This window comes from Podarcis pityusensis, assembly GCF_964106645.2.
Source record: "Podarcis pityusensis genome assembly, chromosome: 7".
Lineage (NCBI taxonomy): Eukaryota > Metazoa > Chordata > Lepidosauria > Squamata > Lacertidae > Podarcis > Podarcis pityusensis.
The window spans coordinates 48,736,418-48,755,527 of NC_138031.1; the positions used below are offsets into that span (position 1 = coordinate 48,736,418).

At 42.1% G+C, this 19,110-nt stretch overlaps 1 protein-coding gene and 1 long non-coding RNA gene across 2 annotated transcripts in view; one reads left to right on the forward strand and one right to left on the reverse strand.

Moving 5' to 3' along the window:
• Positions 1-19,110, forward strand: part of LOC308481103 (uncharacterized protein) — a 358,919-nt gene that overhangs the window by 282,810 nt on the left and 56,999 nt on the right. The gene's annotated exons all lie outside the window — the stretch shown is intronic.
• Positions 1,173-11,279, reverse strand: LOC308481144. Its single transcript, XR_013988478.1, has 3 exons — positions 10,834-11,279; positions 8,654-8,708; positions 1,173-1,281 (listed from the first exon to the last, which is right to left on the reverse strand). It is a non-coding gene; the product is annotated as an uncharacterized lncRNA (long non-coding RNA).

A 19,110-nucleotide genomic window follows, 5' to 3' on the forward strand; every position in this document is an offset into this window, starting at 1 on the left:
GGGATCTATTTTATAAAAAAATATGGTCAGCAAAATGGAAAAGGGCTCTTCTTTTTCAAAGTGCAGCAATATAGTCAAGCTGATATAAACAATCACTTTGATAACACCAACCCAAAGTAAACTGTTCTTCCTCTCTTTCTCTTGCTCAGCCAGAATTGCTGACCCTCCTCTCACAGAAATGCCTTTGTAGGTTTATTTTCTATTCCAGAATTCATGGATATCACAGTTTACTTGCCTTTCATCAGTTTAGTGAAAACCACTTTTGTATTCTTAAAGCTCCCAATCAATCATTTAACTAAGGATGAGTTCTGAGCATGTACTTGCGATCTCCAGCACCCAATATGCCATTTTCTCTCTGGCCTCTTTAGTCAGCAAGGAGGAGCATAAACCTTCAATTTCATTTATCCAAAAATCCAGTCAACATGTTCTGATCCATGTCCAGTATCCATAACAACAAAGGAAGAAGTCATGAGTGTATTCACAGCCATACAGCCCAAACCAGAATGGATGAGCACAACAATATCTACAAAGTATAGTGCATAGTGGCCACAGGTGATGCTTACATTCCCTGCCAAAACATGCATAGTTGTACCTGTAACTCAGGATAAGACTTCACGCATCTGATTCAGTGGACCATAGTCCATGAGCGTTTTTGCAATAATACAGCTTTGAGTTTGTGGGGTGCAAGACACCCTAAATTCTTGGGTCCAATAAAAGTTAGAATTAATCAAGGTTTGAGAAGTTAAACTGTGCCAAACACCCAATCCTTGGATTCAGCTTATAAATTTCCCTTTTGCAATTATTAATTTCTCTTCCAGTTATGATATTTCTTTAGAAAATCCTTTTTGTCTAACCTTACCCAAACATTCATTAATTTGAAAATATTGGAACCAATCCACTGTACCTCATTTCCAAAGGAAACACAAACCCTGGATAAGCACAGCTGGAACCCCTGGAATCTCACACTGCTGTGGAGATTTTGATGGCGTTTAACAATACATCTGTTAGTCTTTAAGGTGCCACAAGATTATTGATGTTTTTGTTGCAAGAGCAAAACATGACTATGCCCCACCCCCACCCCCACCCCGGTGATTTTAAGAAGAATGTGCATCAGTTTGAGAGAATATCTCTCTCATAGTAGAAATAATGAAAGTTTGACACGTGTTTACAGGCCACAAAGAAAATAAGCACAGGACAGTAAAAGAAAAATGTCCAGAGGAGAATCTGTTGTTGCAGCTGCCGAGAGCAGGTGTCACCGTTCTCTTTAGCTTAAATGTGGAGCTGTGGTAAATTGAAAGGAAAATCAGATCAGGGTAAGCCAAGTCAAGCGGCTAGATTTATTATGTCTCCTTAAATGCGCAGTTTCGTTTTTCTCCTTGGTTCCTGCTTACAAATAACACAGCAAGCCTTGCACTGCCTGCTCAGTTTGTTGTAGAACAAGTACACTGATATCCTACATATGCTATCTGCAAAGGATGGGCATTTATATTCCTGGTCTTTGGAAAAGTACTGCTTTTTCAGAATAGTCAAACTCCATATCAAAAGCATATAGGAAAATCAGAATTTTTCTACAGATGGGATGCTATTTGCATGGCATTACAGCGACATGCAGTACACAGATGCCGCCATTCAGGTGGCGGTGATGTGAGTTCAGCAACTGTCCTCATCTTAACAACTTAAGACAGAAAAATCAGCAAAAGCCATTAGACAGTCAGAAAATGCTGCTAATCAGAAAAGCAACCCATCAGTGGAACAAACTGCCTTGGGAGTTTCGTCCTTTCTTACATGGTTTCAAGAAAACTAGTATCTATCAGACATGCCCTAGATGTGGCCAGTGCTATCCGTAGATATTTTCACCTCTGAAACAAACCTCAGAAATTCTTTCCTTTCTTTCTTTCTTTCTTTCTTTCTTTCTTTCTTTCTTTCTTTCTTTCTTTCTTTCTTCCTTCCTTCCTTCCTTCCTTCCTTCCTTTCTCTCTCTCTCTCTCTCTCTCTCTTTCTCTTTCTCTTTCTTTCTTTCTTTCTCTCTCTCTCTCCCCCCCCCCCTTTTAAAGAGCAAACTGAGCTGGAGGTTGCAAAATGGTATCACTATGATCTGCCTCCCAAGGCTTCACATCACTTCACTTCTTGGTAAAGCCACTTCTGATGATAGGATATTAGACTGCAAAATCTACCGTCAAGTTCTTGGTATTAGGGGCCTCATAAACATTCACATAGCTTCTGCTTGAATGCTCATGAACAGGATCAAGATGAGTAGCTACTGATTCCCCTTCCCCAAGGTCCTGAGGTGTGGGAAGAGGCAGCAAAGGATCTTTTAGGCCTTGCAGTTGCTTTTTCCCACATAGTTTAGAATTCCTAGAACCTTTGGCAGAAAAAGAAGGTTACTGTGAATTCTGTAGAGTAGGCAAAATTTCCAAAGATGAATTAACAGGCTGCAAGGTAAGAAGGAGTTTGCTGGGGGTAGAGCACATGGAAACACTATACTAACCAATATGGAGCTCTTGCACCAACCTTGCACCAGAGTGCTTGCACCAACCTTCCTCTTGCCTCACCTCTCTCTCTCCCAATAAACAGCAGCTAGCTAGCATAGTGATTCTGCCACACCTGCTAAGCCACTTCTGATTACATCTCTTGCTCCTTTTGACCCCATCCTGATATGCCCTGCTTTGATATAGAACAGTGCTGCACACAATGTTCTCCACTCCCCTGGAAGCTTCAACACACATGGAGGCCATTCTCCCAGCATCTCTCTGACCTGAGGAAGTTGCGTGGCCACTGGAAGAGTCCAGAGCAGGCATGGCCAAACTTGGCCTTCCAGCTATTTTGGGACTACAATTCCCACCATCCCTGACCACTGGTCCTGTTAGCCAGGGATGATGGGAGTTGTAGTCCCAAAACTGCTGGAGGGCCAAGTTTGGCCATGCCTGGTCTAGAGCTACTGAAATAAGCATAGCCCCTTTGACCAGAGCAGCTTCTCCTGGGGCAGGGAAGCAGAGCTAACCACCTGGCTTGAGCTACAGCCCTGTTTAAGGTTCAGTCTGGTGTTATTTGTTGTTGAATTTGTTCCTCTTGAAGCTCTCTGTTCTATGCCAACACTTTGTATACTAGAATTATCACCTGCAGCAGAACAATAAGCCAGCAAAATACAATGGAGCAGTCCAATGATTTCCCCTCAGTGAAATTTTGCTCAGACTAAGGCTGTTAACTCAGTTCCAGAATGCTCCTGCTGCTGGTGTTTGAAGCTGTTTACACAGGACATTAGCCACAATCCATATCTACCCTGTAGTTCCTTGAGAAGCACTGCTGTTTCACGTGTTTTCCCTCAAATCCCATCTAATCTGAAAACATAAGCCCACTTTGCAGTGACGTTGAGGTGTGTACATTTGAGACAGCTGTTGCACATGTGCAGATGACAGCTTCATGAATAAGAGTTTGGGGCAAGGATTACAGGCATGGGGAAGCCAAACAGGTAATGTGCGTCAGGTGAAGGCATCCCCCCCGTGTATTCAGTAATATGTAAATGCAGCTTGAAATGCATTGAAAATCTCTCTGCGTTTTGAGCCATTAATGTGTACATAGCCTATGGAACTTAAACTGTGGGAATCATAACAAGATACAGAATATGCTTAGTCTCCTTTAGTCCCCTAACTTCAGAGCTCAGGAGAATGCCCTGAATCCCTTTCAGCTCCCTGTAACAAATTTCCTCTGTGTAGCTCAACCTTCAACAGCCTGGCACCCTCCAGATAGTCTGAACAAAAACTTCCGTCAGCCCCAGCTAAAACAACTAAGTTGGGTAGAGCTGATGGGAGCTATAGTCCAGAACACATGAATGGTACAAGGTTAACAAAAGCTGGCACAGACTTACGTGAATGGAGCCTAGCCAAGAATGTTCCATTATCCCATGATTATTATTGTTTGGTTTCCAATCTGCCTCTTGGGGAATATGCAAGGTTGCCAGAACAGAGCCTGAAGAGATTATCTACTTCCTTATATGTCCCAAAGCAACACACAGTATAAGGATGCAGGAATGAGCTGACAACCCTGGAAGAAATGAGTCCCCCATCAACATGGAACTACCTTGACCTTTGCAGCATCCAAATGCAATAATCATGAGCAGGAATGTAGGGACTCTGTTGATGTTCGAGGTTCTATTACTTTAGCACTTTGTGAGTAGAGTATATTTCTTTGTGTTGTTTTCTGGTTGGGGACGGTTAGCTTGTAACCAAACAATTACATCTTTATAGCATCTCCAGTCTGCTTCCTTTTGTGTGCTCTGGGTCTGCGCTGGAGTCATGAGAATCTTATAAAATCTTTCCTTAGCCCCATTAACTTGTGAAAGAGCTACGCTGTGAAACATAATTTGTTACTTTATGAACATTAAGCTGTTCCAGAAACAGATGGAGTCTGGTTCTCTGGGAGAAAAAATAGTGTTGTGATGCTCAACACAATTCTGCTAGGAAGGAAGAAAAACCTTCTGTTTCGGAGCGTTTGCTGTTTAAGCCCCCCTGGTGCATTTCAAGATGCCCCACTGATTGTGCTAATCCCTTTTCCAGAAATACCGCTTCTCGGGCTGCCTGCTCCCCAAGTAAGCATAGTCCTTGGAAAAATTATGAAGAGAATCATTCTTCTGTGTCATGAAGCTGGCAACCTGCGCTGGAGAATGGCACAGAAGCAGCTCGTTCCCCCTCCCTTCCCTTCCTACCTCAGCTACAATGTTTTCTCTTTACAAATGCAAAGGGCAATCCAGTCTCTCAGGAACCCCATTGAGCCAAGCAGGAAATCCTGCTGTAGCTGCACTTATAAGGAACTACCTTTGGCTCCCCCGTTTAATATGCCCCCAAGAGGCCTTCGAAATATATTTGGGCATTGGTCACACACAAGACACACAGACACACACAGTCAACATAAAAGGATGAGCTGGGGACAGGATTGGTGCATTCCAGTGGTTAGAGCAGGACTTTGGGACAGAATAAGCAAGGGCTCGCCCAGATGCAACAGACCTGGTTTGCCACATTTTGAACTAAGTGAAGCAAGACATCTGAAGAGCCCTCCCAGTGACACCAGGATCTAAAATGACCCACCCACACCACTTCTTAGAAAGTGTAAATGTATTTTATTATAATTTCCAAATTGGCCCCTTGCCAGTATTTTGATCTCAAATTATTGGAACTTGCTTTTCCAGTGGCAGTATACCAGAGTTTATCAGATGCAGGTAACAAAAAGCAGAGGAAAATCAAAATCTTTATGCAATGCAGAGGACTGCCCTTCCAACTCTAAAATTCTATTATCCTAATGGCCTGTTTGAAAGTTTGCTACAACAACTGCTGAAAAGAGAACGATTGACTAGCTGGACCTTGGTCTGATCTACAAGGCAATTCCTTCCTGTCTTTCCTTAATAACAATGTTATTGAAATTTTTAAAGAAAACATCATATGAGTCTTTTGTTCTTGCTCTCCTTTGTAGTTTCAGTCTTTCTGGTTGCAATGAAGCTTCTACACAACAACAAAATCGCTGTGTCTTATCAACACAAGCATTGCAGTGATTACTTTAACAGGATGATGGACAGTGTGTGATGTTTCCGATTATGCTGCATTTTTTTTAAAAAAGAAAAGTGTGTGTGAGAGAAAAACACAGGAATATTTCAGCCTTATTATGTGCATATAAGCAGCTGAACAAAATAGCTTGCTTGCATGAAAGTCAAACTGTGGCACCATCCGCTCCTTCCTTAGGCAAGCTATTAAAAGGTGAGATGATAGAACAAAACAACAGCTGCAACTGTAATGTCTGCACTGCTGATAGTTCCGCTGGTGTCTGTGCACTATAGTGATAGACACATTAGAAATTCTTAGTAGGGAAGGTATTTCACTTGTCTGACAATATTATTTATTCAGCAAGCAATGAGCGCTGGGAAGCACATTAGTAGTGCCAGGCATACACCTCTACAGAAAGAAAGAAAAAAACCTGTCCCTGAACGAAGTCCAAATTCTACAATCAGAATAAATTATGCAAAATGGCAATTACTTGCTTATTTTGCATAATTTATACTGCTTTCAAAGTTCATTTTTAAAAGAGTTTAGTGCATATTGGCAAAAACTAACAGGAGAAAAGGGTATGGAGGTTCTGGAGACCTGGACTTCAAGAGTAGTGATGGAGGAAGAGTGAGCCAAATGATGCACCACAGGGGGTATCATTTAGAAAAAGCCCCATGTTTTGGACCAGGGATGGAGAACTGATGGTCTAAGGTCCAATTTTGTCCCATCAGTTGTCCAATTTGGTCCATGAGGCCATTTCCCTCACCATGCCCACCTGCTTAAAAAAGAAGCATGAACTGCTTTAAACAACTAAAATGGGTGAACAGGGGCTGCCTCAAAGCCTTTTGCAAAAGCACTCTTTGATACAGCCTCCTCCCTTCACATTTAAATACAAGGGAGCAGTTGCTTCAAACAGTACTTTTGCAGTTCGAAAGCATTTGCAAGTCTCCCTGTGCTTCACTTTTAAATCTCCAAGATTGTCTAATAATGATGTCATGGCTACAAGGATCTGGCTCATGGAGTGAAAAAGATTCCCCACCCGTGTTTTAGACCATGTGGTTTTTTCTCTCTCACACACACACACCTGTAAGCCAAATCCTATGTCCTGCTGTTTTCAGTGGAACTGAGTCTCAGATAAGTGTACATAGGACTGCAGCCTACATGTGTACAGTGGTACCTCGGGTTACATACGCTTCAGGTTACATACGCTTCAGGTTACAGACTCCACTAACCCAGAAATAGTGCTTCAGGTTAAGAACTTTGCTTCAGGATGAGAACAGAAATCGTGCTCCGGCAGCGCGGCAGCAGCAGGAGGCCCCATTAGCTAAAGTGGTGCTTCAGGTTAAGAACAGTTTCAGGTTAAGTACGGACCTCCGGAACGAATTAAGTACTTAACTCGAGGTACCACAGTAGTTCTAAGGCAGTATACGGTGTAAACATGTCAAATGCTCTTTAAATGTACTGCTCTTTAATATTTGCTCTTGAAAATCTCCAAGAGCAGGCCTTGAACGGCACTGCAAATCTTCCCCTGCTTCCTCCCCACCCAAGGAAACTTGAAATTCTACCCCTGCTGGAACAATAAACAATGACTTCTCCCCAATTGTTACAAAACAAACACAGCTATGTATAGTGCAGCTTTAATACAAAGCAGAAAAAGAGCGCATTTCCACTTGTGCGCTCTTTTGCATTCATGGAATTCTCCTGTCTATTTGAATCCATTGCACAGCCCACACTTGATAGAACTCTATGTGAATACTCCTATGCTCACATCAGATTTTTTGTTGAGCGAGAGCTGAGGGGGTGGCAAGAGCAGCTCTTTGAATGCTTTAATACAATGTTTGGAGGTGCCCCACTTTTCTTCCCAAACAAAAGCAGATAACCGCTTGGCAACAGCGGAGAACCTGCCGACCTCCAGATGTTGCTGGACTCCAACTTCCACTAGCTCCAGCTAATGTCCAGGAATGATGGGAGCTGAAGTTCAACAAAATCTGCAGGATCACTGGTTTTCCCATTCCTGTCACAGGGATTGGCACCCTTGCAAAAGCTTAACAAATATGCAACCATATGTATTAAGGATTTGATTCACAAGGACTAGAAATGTCAGTGCAAGGAACCTTAGGAGCCCTCCAAACTGCTGCTAGTCATAGCTGGATTCCATAGAGACTTCTTATGGTATGCCTTAATCTAGACATCAGTGGAGTCTTGTTCAGTTTTTTCAGGCTGGTCCCTATAGTCATCAGAGTGATGAGAAGATTATTGTGGTGGAAACTAGACACATGTGGAAGTGCTCCTTAAAAAACATTTTGAAAAATATATTGAATCTGCCATAAGCTCATCCTCGCCATCTAGTGTCCCATTTGTATAATGATTTTAAAATGCATTTTAAATGTTATATTTTTAGCTGTATAGCTGAGTCCACAGAGGGTCACAAGAGCAACAAGGGTAGACATTGTGGAGCATAGGAAGCTGCTGTATATACAAGGCTAGAGAGGGTTGGATCTAGGGCTTTTCCCCAGCTGGAACTCACCAGAACTCAGTTTCAGCACCTCTCAGGTGGGCACCATTGCCAGTATAAGAGAACAAGGGTGAGTTCCAGCACCTCTTTTTCTAGAAAAATAGCACTGGTTGTATCTAAGTCATTGCTGGAATGGAATTACCAGTAATTGCCTTTTCTCAGAGAACTGTAAGGATTGCAGCTGAGGATCTATGACAGAGTTTTCACCACACTGCAGTTCCCCATAACTATTATAGGGAAGCCAGGATGACTGGATGCAATAAAATGGATATAAGTTTGTAGTGCATATAAGCCTTTCCTGAATTAGACTGCCTGCCCTTCACAAAATAAACTTGGGGAAACCATCTTTCAGAAGATATATTGGGTCCCCTGTCTGTGTAAACTAGCACAGCCACCTGCAATTCCTGCTGGAGGATTATCATCCTTTTTTTTCAGATGGTGCCAGCTTTATAGAACATAGAACATAATGAGGGTGTCTTCTTTTGCTACAAGGCTAGTTCACAGAACTGCACAGAGTTCCCTACTACAGCTCCAAAGTGTGTTATTTTTAAGATTTTGATCCAGCTGAGCTCTTTATATTAAAAAAAGAGAAGTTATTATCACTCACCACTGGCCTTTTGCATCCTACGTGCATGCTGTCTCCACTGGAGTGTCACATCTTCCTGAAAACGATCGTGAAAGACCAATTATATGCAAATAAATCTGTGCCTTTAAAAATACTATTAACACTGGCCCTTTTCATCCTACCTACACTCTGCCTCCGCTGAACTGACACATTTTCCTGAAAGCTGAATTTGAAGGTGGCATATTCACCACTGCTAGAGCATATGCTGCCTTTCAGCTGGTTAGGTCTTGGATTGGCAGAGCTTTGAGATAAGCATTCCAAATATTTCTTCAAGAATCCTCATCCAGGCAGATAAATATGTGCCTGATAAGCTTAAAGTCATGGTCTTTATAGCTAGAACCGTCCACATTTTTCTATAAAGCAAATGCAGGAACCCAAAGAAAATTGTAACATGAGCATTCCAGTAGCCTCATTATAGGGAATGATTAGAAGCACAATCTTGGAACGTTTTAAAAGTCCTGGTCCCAATGGAAGAAAAAACAAACCAAAAAATACCAAAGGTGAAAGAAATTCAGTGTTCTGTTGCAGCTTGCCAGATGGAATAATTCCTCCTGCCCTCCTGCCCTGTGCTATTCTAGGGGTTCTATATATGTTTAATAGATTATTGTATTTTAATATTCTGTTAGAAGCTGCCCAGAATGGCTGAGGAAACCCAGCCAGATGGGCGGGGTATAAATAATAAATTATTATTATTATTATTATTATTATTATTATTATTCTCTTGACACACAAACCAAATCAATTTTGTGGATGCAGAGGGCACGGGGGGGGGGAGAGAAAGGGGGAAAGCTCCACCACCCAAGCAGAAGTCCTTACACAGGGCTTCGGCTGATGGAGTGAGTTAGTTGAATCCTGTCCCAAATGATTGTTGAGGGACATTATCAGTAACCCTGAAGCAGCTCAAGTATAAAGAATGAACCCTCAAAATGGCACTGAACCTCAGATAATGAACACTGTCCAGAGTCAGGCACCGTTTGTTTGAGGAAGCTCAATATGGGGAAATTGAAGCATCACCACAGATATTTTACAATCCTAAAGGGTAGAAGTGGCACTAATTCACTAAAGACTTAGAACATGATCAGCTTCTCACATTAAGCATTAGCATTAGATTCAGCTAGGGCATTTCACAATGAAAAGAGTCAGCATTCCACTCACCTTTGCAAAATAAAGCCTTTTAGCTGAACATCATTTGCTATTAATAACTCCCTCATAACCATGGCTTTGTGCTATAGGAATTGCTAAAAAGATTATGCTGTCAAACTAGTCAACATATTCAGTTAATATTTAAGAGTGCTTGACGGGGAAACAAACTACTGCCTGAACATTGGTTGCATATTATCTCCAGACATGGGCATAATTTGTCAGTAGATCTCACTGTCAGTAGCTTAACAGAGGGGGTATTTGTCCAATTGCCCAGTTTTGCCAAGCACACCAAGCCAGCCACGTTTTATGCTGCTGGTGATGCCATTCTTTGCATCTTTTCTTTTGAAGCTGTTTTGGCCCCCCGATGTAGACATTGTCGTTCTCTAGGAATTACAGTATATAGTTGTCATGTATCTGGGTTAATCACCTAGTGCTAGTTCTGGGGAGCAGGGAATTGGTTCAGGCTCCAGAAGGAAATGGCATGGATCTTGGTCTCTGCTTGGATTGCCTGAATGCCTGAGGATTTGCTCATAAATGAGACTTTCCATTCCCTTTTCCACACAGAGGTGATTAGGTATTTTTACCATCAATAGGTAGTGTGAGGGGACAAGAGAGTCAGAATGAGAGTTTTACAGATTGCTGCCTTATTTGTTTCTTGCTTAGCCTGAGGTCCATTATGACCATTTTTATCAGATTAATAACTGTCCATTTTAACTCTTAAAATTCCCCGTCCCTTTCCTAAAATTAAGATTCCATGCCACTTTTCTACTTTGGTACTTCTTATGTTTGTTCACCTTCTTCCTATATAGGATTCTACCACACATACACACACACTTTCTTATGGCTTCACCTCTTTTTTTTATAAACAGCTGTCTAGTATTTATAGCTTTCATTCTTTTCTCACCTCCATGCCCTTTTATTTTCCAGTCAGCAGCTACATTCTTCTTCATTCCTAATCACCCAGGCACCCCTCTTTTGGCATATCTCCATTCTTTCCCGCTTTCGTTCTTGCTCCCTACCTGCCACCCAGACTGCTTTCAGTGACCAGGTGTCAAGATGGCTAGAGAAGTGCTTTTGACTGATGGGGCTCTGTAGTGATTATAGAGTGGAGCTCTGGACCTTGACTTGCACAGAAAGCTGTTTCGTTGTCTTGCTTATGCGTGTTTGTAGCATTGGTTGTTGCTGTCATCCATTTTCCTTTTCTGCACACAGTTCCATTTGGGTGAAACAATTTATCATTTCTGTTTCTATGACATTTTCTTCCCTCCTTTACTTGTGGCCTGGTCTTCAGGGCATTCTGTAATCTTCTTGTGAGAAGTCTCTCTAGCTGAAGACTCATCTACAGGTTCCAGTCAGCAGCCTTTTTCTGGGTTTCAGAGACAGGACATGACGAGTTTTATTTAGCACAGAAGCACCTCTCTCGGCAGAGTTTGCAAGCATAATATCAGGATATATGAGTACGAGGAAAAGTCATGTAGTTCATCCCTCCATCTGACAAGACAAATAAAGGCTTCTTATGTATTTTTAATACTTTTAAAACCACACAGATATGAAATTGACCTCTTAGCTTCCTTTCCAAAATGATAATAGTAATAATGGTTGTGATGAATTATTCAAACAGATATACTTACGAAACTCTAAGTCACCACATTTATTAGCAATATATTAATATACAAGGGAAGAAAATTGAGTAGACACATCAATTTAAACTAAGCCGCTTAATCTATTTGGGATCTGCAGATTGAGACTTTGGGTTCTTCCTACAAAAGTGTGTGTTTCCATTGCTCCATCTATGGACATAATCTTGCAGGTGTATGAAGGTAAGGATAGGAGCATCTGGCAGCTCCTATCCACAGCCCACACAGATTGTAAAGAAGTTCAAGCTTCATTTGCCTCCCCACACTGATTGCTTGTACTCCCCACACTGCTATCATAGTAGATGTTACTGTCAGTGCTAGTGTCATATGCTTTGAAATGGTTAGAACTGAGGAGCTGCTCAGTTCTTAGTAAGTGGATCTTGCCCAAAGCAGATTCAACCTCAGCTGTGGTGCAGACTGAAGGGCCTGAACTTGGGCATAGCAGCTGCTAGAAGATACTGTGATCCCCTCCAGGCTACCATTTTATTCTGGGTATATTCTGCCAGATGTCCTGGGCACAATAGTGGCAGCTTTATTCTGCTTTATGAATTATTCTGTGGTGCTTCCCCAATGCTATCACATTATTGGTGCCCAGAGGGGCTATAGGCAGCAAACCTGGGACAAAAATAAGTCATAATGTCTGTAGCACATGCAACAACCAATTTATGTGCAGCTGAATGACATGCGATCATGCACAAGGTGCTGAACCCGGAAGTGGCCCCCAATAGCCACGGCATGAAAAGGGGTGGAATGGGTCTGGGCAGGGCAGAGCAGAGCAGAGCAGGGGTGGAGCGGGCTTAAGCGTGATCTGCCGATGTGTGTGGGGGTCTGGGGCAGAACGCCCTGCACAAAATGATGATTGCCTGTATAACAGTTTACAGGATTTCAGCACGGAATTATGGATTTTAAACTGATTGGAATGAAGCAGTGTGACTACACCTAAACCTTTGCAAGCACAAAAAATAAGGAAAGTAGGAAGTTGTGTGGCTGCCCCAATACCATTGTTAAAACCAGGAAGGGGGGGCAGTTAAACGATTCCCCCAAAATCCCAAGACCCCACCACAGCCTCTAAGGCCAGGACAATGACCATTGACACAGGCACAATACACACACAACAGCAAAGAAGCTCAGAAAAGAAAATCGTAGCAATAAGTGGGTACCATGTATTGCACTGTTTCCCCTGACTATCCAATATAGAATCAAATAATCGCCAAAATTCAATGGTTTGACCCATTTCCTTGGTTCCAGTGGCTAATGTCTCCTCTGGAAGAGGGGGATCCAGGGCTTCCCCTGCCTCCACAATCCCTGATGCATAGAGTCAGGAACACCTCACTCCTCCCCAAGGAGAGGGAAAAAGATAAGAATGGACCAGACAGATATCCCTTGATAGAGTTTGCTGAAGCCAGGTATTCACAAAGCCCAGAGGGCAAGGATAGGTGTAAATAGTTTTATTGTTCTCTTGGTGGTGGGTACTTAGAAGGTGTCAGGGAACTGAATCTGATAACAGGGATGAATGATGGACTGATGTTACTGTGCAAGATTCCCTCCTTCTTAGTGACACGTTGGCGATGTATCAATGATGTATCTGGAAATGTATTATGGGAAGGGGGTAAGGTCTTAAAAGTCCATGCAACCCCATGCTTGGGGTTCCTACTCTTTGTGTGTTTGAACCTTGTTGCAACAAATAAAGATCAGGTATACTGACCACTGTTTGCTTCTTTAACTTGGCTGGAGATTCCTTCTTTTGCTGACCAGGAGAGACCCGTGGGGAGTGGCACCCTGACAAGCTGGGCAGCAGAGTAAACCTTCACTCAGAATTTTTACATAACACCATCCTGAGTGCAAATGATCATTAGTCACAAACTGTATCTATCCTACATCTATCCTGCCATTCCTTATGAAATTGCAAGTTTAGATATGCTTCTCCCCAAACCAGTTTCAGTTTGAATTCATAAAAGGAATAACTTAGCTGAGTTTTGATCTGGCAATGTGTACATAGCCTCACTCCCTCCAAAGTGTGCTTAGAAGTGCAGCTCAGCACACCAGACGAAGTGTGGGAGAAGATGCAATGAAAGCCATGATACACAGCAGTGAATTGATTTGACCAAGGCTGCATAGAGTAGGTCAGGACCCAGTGTTAGTACCCGGGAACAAAGTGTCCTGACTGCTATCTTGTTTATTAGACCACACTGCTCTCCTTGGGGGAGAAACTTTATTACAACTACTAAACAGTTGTCAGCCTTTAGGGGACAAATGGAATACCACTGACCAAATAAAAATAAACTTTTTTTTAAAACGTCAAAGGAATCAGTTAAAATGAACAGAGCTTTGTGTCCTGCAGCCTAGGATGCATTGTACACAGCAGTTAGAGGAGGATGAAAATGTCCTGTAAATGGAGGCTGGTGAAATGTAAGTGAAAGATGAGATTGGCAAACTCTGGAGACAAGAGCTCCAGCCATTTGTATCCTCCCAAACCTAAAACGGGGGAAATGACAGAGTCTGGAATAAAGAGAAATCATAACTGCTTTTAACTGGGCCATTTCTTCTACTTGTCAGGATTATTGACTCCATTATTGTCAAACTGAAAATGTGTTTCATCCCTTTGGTTGGAAGTCTCTCCCCCCCCCCCCACTCTAATTCACAGAGGGGGTCAGGAAAACCTAGTGTCATTTTTAAAGCGAATTGGTTTCTTACTTCAAGTACTCATAATATCCTCTGATATATAGTGTACATAAACAATTTAAAATTTGTGGCGGCGTTTTCCTGTAATGGGAAACAAGACCTTAATTTAAGATCTATCCGGAAACATTATTACATCCACAGGATATCACAGTGCTTGTAAAATTATCAAGATGCAGTAAAAGTTTCATTTCAGCTACAATCTCAGCCCTCTCTGCTGTATATAATTGCCGGAGAAGCAAAACTTGGCATTACAATAACACCATCATAATGATGGATGGCCTGCATTAATTGGCATTAAAGTGTATTTATGTTGAAGTGACTGAAGTTTAAAACTTTAATTGATTAGCAGCACTCGGGTGATGTTAGCTAGTGAATCCTATCAGCAACAACCTGACATATAAGCTTATCTTTACTGTCAGCAGTGAAGCCATATAAAAGGGGTAACTTGCAATGTAATGCATTCAGGGTACAAAAGTGACCTTAGATTTATGACACAGAGAACTGCAAAGCAATCTGCCCTACTAGCTTCATGGCCTGAATTACAGATTTTCCATTTAGCTGGACAACATGAATCTGCTTTTACAATTATGCCCGCAATTACAGCATCCCTGAATGTGCATTGCATCATAATGCCGTTGTTTACTCTGTCATGTGCCCTTTCGTTAGCAGCAACAGCATCTTGGCTAGCCCTAAGCAAGCTGCAGCTAGACTGTCTCATTATTTCTTAGGCAGCTGAGCTGAAGTTGCACATTATTGACATTCCTGAACTGTAAGGAAGTTAGCTAAGTTGTTCTTGTGGCAGTGGAGAAGAAAAGATACATTCTGACCTCGATTCCATGTACACTTACTTGAGAGTTGTTGTTGTTTAGTCGTTGTGTCCGACTCTTCATGACCCCATGGACCAGAGCACGCCAGGCACTCCTGTCTTCCACTGCCTCCCGCAGTTTGGTCAAACTCATGCTGGTAGCTTCGAGAACACTGTCCAACCATCTCGTCCTCTGCCGTCCCCTTCTCCTTGTGCCCTCCATCTTTCCCAACATCAGGGTCTTTTCCAAGGAGTCTTCTCTTCTTGTGAGGTGGCCAAAGTATTGGAGCCTCAGCTTCATGATCTGTCCTTCCAGTGAGCTCTCAGGGCTGATTTCCTTAAGAATGGATAGATTTGATCTTCTTGCAGTCCATGGGACTCTCAAGAGTCTCCTGAGTCTCCTCCAGCACCATACTTGAGAGTAGTCTCCACTAAAGCCTGTGGGCCTTACCTCCAGGATAGGGATACTGAGGACCACTGTGACACAGTGAACACTACTACTTCTGAAACAGATTTATTACCATGTCTGGGGTTGGGGGATGTGTTCTGCTCAATTTGTGAACAGGAGTACAAGTATCATTTTTGCTTTAGGGATACCAGTGCAGGAGCAGCTGCATGCACTGACTTCTCAATTCATGTCTTCTAGGGCAGAAAACATTCACCATACAATACAGGAATTCCCCCCTGCCCCCCAGATGCTGCTTCTCACTTCATGATTTCTCTCCATGTAATAGTTGGAGCTGCGCCTCCTCACATTATGGTGTGCTGCCAAGCAGGCTCAAATGTGGAGGAAAAGTAAGAAGCAGGGCTGATGGGGACTAACCCAGGGCTCAACCCAGCATTTTACTGTGTGTGCAGTGTTCTCTCTCTCTGATGCCTGAGCAATGTGCTTACTAAGGAATGGACCTTTTATTCTGTGTTCCTTCAGAAAAGCCTCAAAAGAACAAGCAAAGCAAAAAGACACCATTCAAACAGAGAACCGGAAGCTTGGAAGTATACTTTTTTATTCTGGCACTCCTCCAGTGAAAATCCACAGCCTGCTCTGGTCCCATTCCAGTGTCTTTGAGCCATATGGATCAATCCTTTACCATATAGTAATGCTATGTGAACAGATAGAAATATATAACTAGAAGGAGGGGTTATAAAAAATAAACAAACCCAAAAGCCACGCCTGGGTCAGGCCAGAGGTCCAGTGTGCTGTTTCCTGCAGTAGCCTGCCAGAAAGTAGCCTGCCTTCTGGGAAGCCCTCAGATATGGAAGGCAATAAATAGCCCTCTCCTGCTATAACCCCACAGCGGTTGGAATTCAGAGCCATGCTGTCTCTGAATTTGGGTGGTTCCATAAAATCATCATGATGCTTTCACATACAGCCCTGCGAAGATGTTGGTAACATAGCAGAATGGTCCCTTTAACTTTCCCCCTCTCCTTGCTTGGCCTGGCTTGTGTTCTAAGGGAGGGCTTACTATGGAGGATGTGTTGCAGTGATGGTCCAAGACCTTCACTTGGGGCCTGAGACACAGAAGAAAATGGGATCTCTCCATTCTCCACCCCTGGAAATTGTGTGTGGTACCCTTGAGTTAGTTTTAAAGGAATACTTTATTTCAAATCAGTAGGCAGAGCAAATATACTCCACACTACTACATCACCTGCTTCCCCTTTCCACAGGGTCAAATACATGGACACTCTCCAAAAAAGAAATCCCTGAGGCCATAGATTAATATTTGCCTTTAGTACGGTATACCCTACAGGTTAGTAACACAAACGCACCACTTTTTTCCACACAGCAATTATCAGACAAAAAAAAAGGTTCAACAAATCTTATACTACCATTGTACACTACCACTGTGAAACTGTTCATCCATCCATTGGACTAATAGCCTTACATAATTTGCAGCTGGTAATTTGCCTGAAGAAATACTTAATGGCAGTTGATAATAATCACAGCATTGCCAATAATGATGGCCATTGTATTTGTGGTGTGGATGGTACAAGTTAAGGTAATGAGAAGTCTGGTCTGCCGTGTGCAGTATTTAGTTGTGGAAATGAATAAGGAGGAGCTGTAGACTGAGTGGAAATATCAAATTCACACACACACACACACACACACACAGAGTTTTTCAAAAACCTGTCTAGGATTTTGAGGATTGTGGGTGAAATGTTGCCAGGAACATTACAATGTTAAGAATTATATTATAGACAAATGTGGGATATAGGTTGTGTATACTGTTGTGGAGGATGGGTTTGATTTAAAAAAATCAGTCCTTCTGTCAGACTGGGAATATACCCTCACTCATCCAGTTTAGGATATTCCATCATTCTTCAGCAGAGCTTCTTTTCTTTCAGCAAAGTAAGTGGTTCACGTATATGTCAAACAAAGCTTTAATAATAAAGAAAATGATAACACGATAGCAACTGTCTGAGAGAAACTAAAACAACATCATGGGATGAGAAAGAGGCAAGAATGGCAGTTGGTCTCTGTAACTGAACTTAACTGAACACCCGAAGGGAGGGGCCGATTCCAGAGCACAACACACAAGCCCCACCCACCAGATGCCAGACATTCTACTAATCAAATCAGTTTTTCTTACATATACACTAGGCCTTTAAAGCACATTTGAAGGACATTCTTTTCCTCAAAGTATTCTGGGCACTGTGGCTCACCCTTCACAGTGTTAATGGTTAATCAAGCTACAACCAACAAGAAACTATGACTTCACATTGCAGTTAGTTGCCATAAAGCAAGCCATGGTTAGTCTGCTGAGCTGGGTTTAGATATTCAAACAAACCACACTCAGCCCTGGTCATTTCTTTCTTGGTGGCCAGCAGGTTTGCAAGGACACAGTAAGCCATGGTTTGGTTTGGTTTGGTTTGGTTTGGTTTGGTTTGGTTTGGTTTGGTTTGGTTTAGTGTAGTATGCCTTTGGCTAGCAAACAACAAAACCTAATGCTATCTGCAAAGCAGGGCAACATCTATTTGTTTCCCTGATACCATTATATTTGACTGCCAGCAGCTGGAATAATTGTTACTTTCTTCCATCCATGCTTGTTATTACTCTTTTTAAAGGACTATTAATTTGCTGCAGTATATCGTAATGTACTATAACATTTAGAGATGGCAGTTTGATGTGCAATAATATTATTTTGCACAATTAATTCCTGCTTTTCCTCTCTATGAATCCATTCAAAGAGAGTATCAGTTATGCTGTGCTATTTTCAAATTACTTTGTCTTGTATGGTTCGTGCCAGTTGGATACCTTTCTCTATGACACTAGCATCACCCAGTAAATCTTAAAATGTCTTTTCTAATGCTGCAAGAGAGCAATATGCACAAGAGTGCTTTTGGAAGTGCCTTAGAAAATGAAATCCGTCACAAACTGCAGGGAAAGTGTTCCGCCCACCCCCCTCTGAAAAGTATGATCCATATCAGTTTAGAATGCAATCCTCTACATGTTTACCTAAGCCCCACTGAGTTTGGTGGCGCTTACCCTCGGGTGATTGAGTATAGTGCTTGTCTAGTCAGGGACTGAGTTCAATAGGAATTACTCTCAGATAAATAGGTATCAGATGGCAGTCTTACCCTGCAGTCCTACTGAAATAAGCATCTGTTAAATTCTTTTTCCCTGAAATCAAGACTAACTAAAGATACTTGACTGGGGCAGAGATTTGTCACAAATGTTTATATATAATGTAAAAAACTTTACTCCAGATTAATCACATAGATTTCACTGTTTATAAAGATGGTACCCCAAAAAGGCTGTTTCAGACATGATGTTCTTGCTACATGCATATAATTTCTCTACCTGAAAAATGTGCCCATACAGCACTAGTTTCTATTTTGTTGTGAGTGCACCAGTCAGGAAAATCTGCAGCAGTCTAGCAGGTTCCCAGTGTTCTCTCGTTCATTTTACTTACTTTACAATGTATTCACTGCACACACACACACACACACACACATACACACACAGTATTAACTGAGAATTTGATTAGATGAAACGTCACCCAACATCACAAAGATCTTCAGGAGAACAAATTACTACTCTAGATGTTTATTTGCAATTCAAAACACAACTTATGTACTACAGGGTGCATCTATTGACTTTAAAGCAAATGAGTGGTGCATTACCACCTTAATATATTGCTGGTGTTCTCATTTTATTACTGCTGATGTGCCAA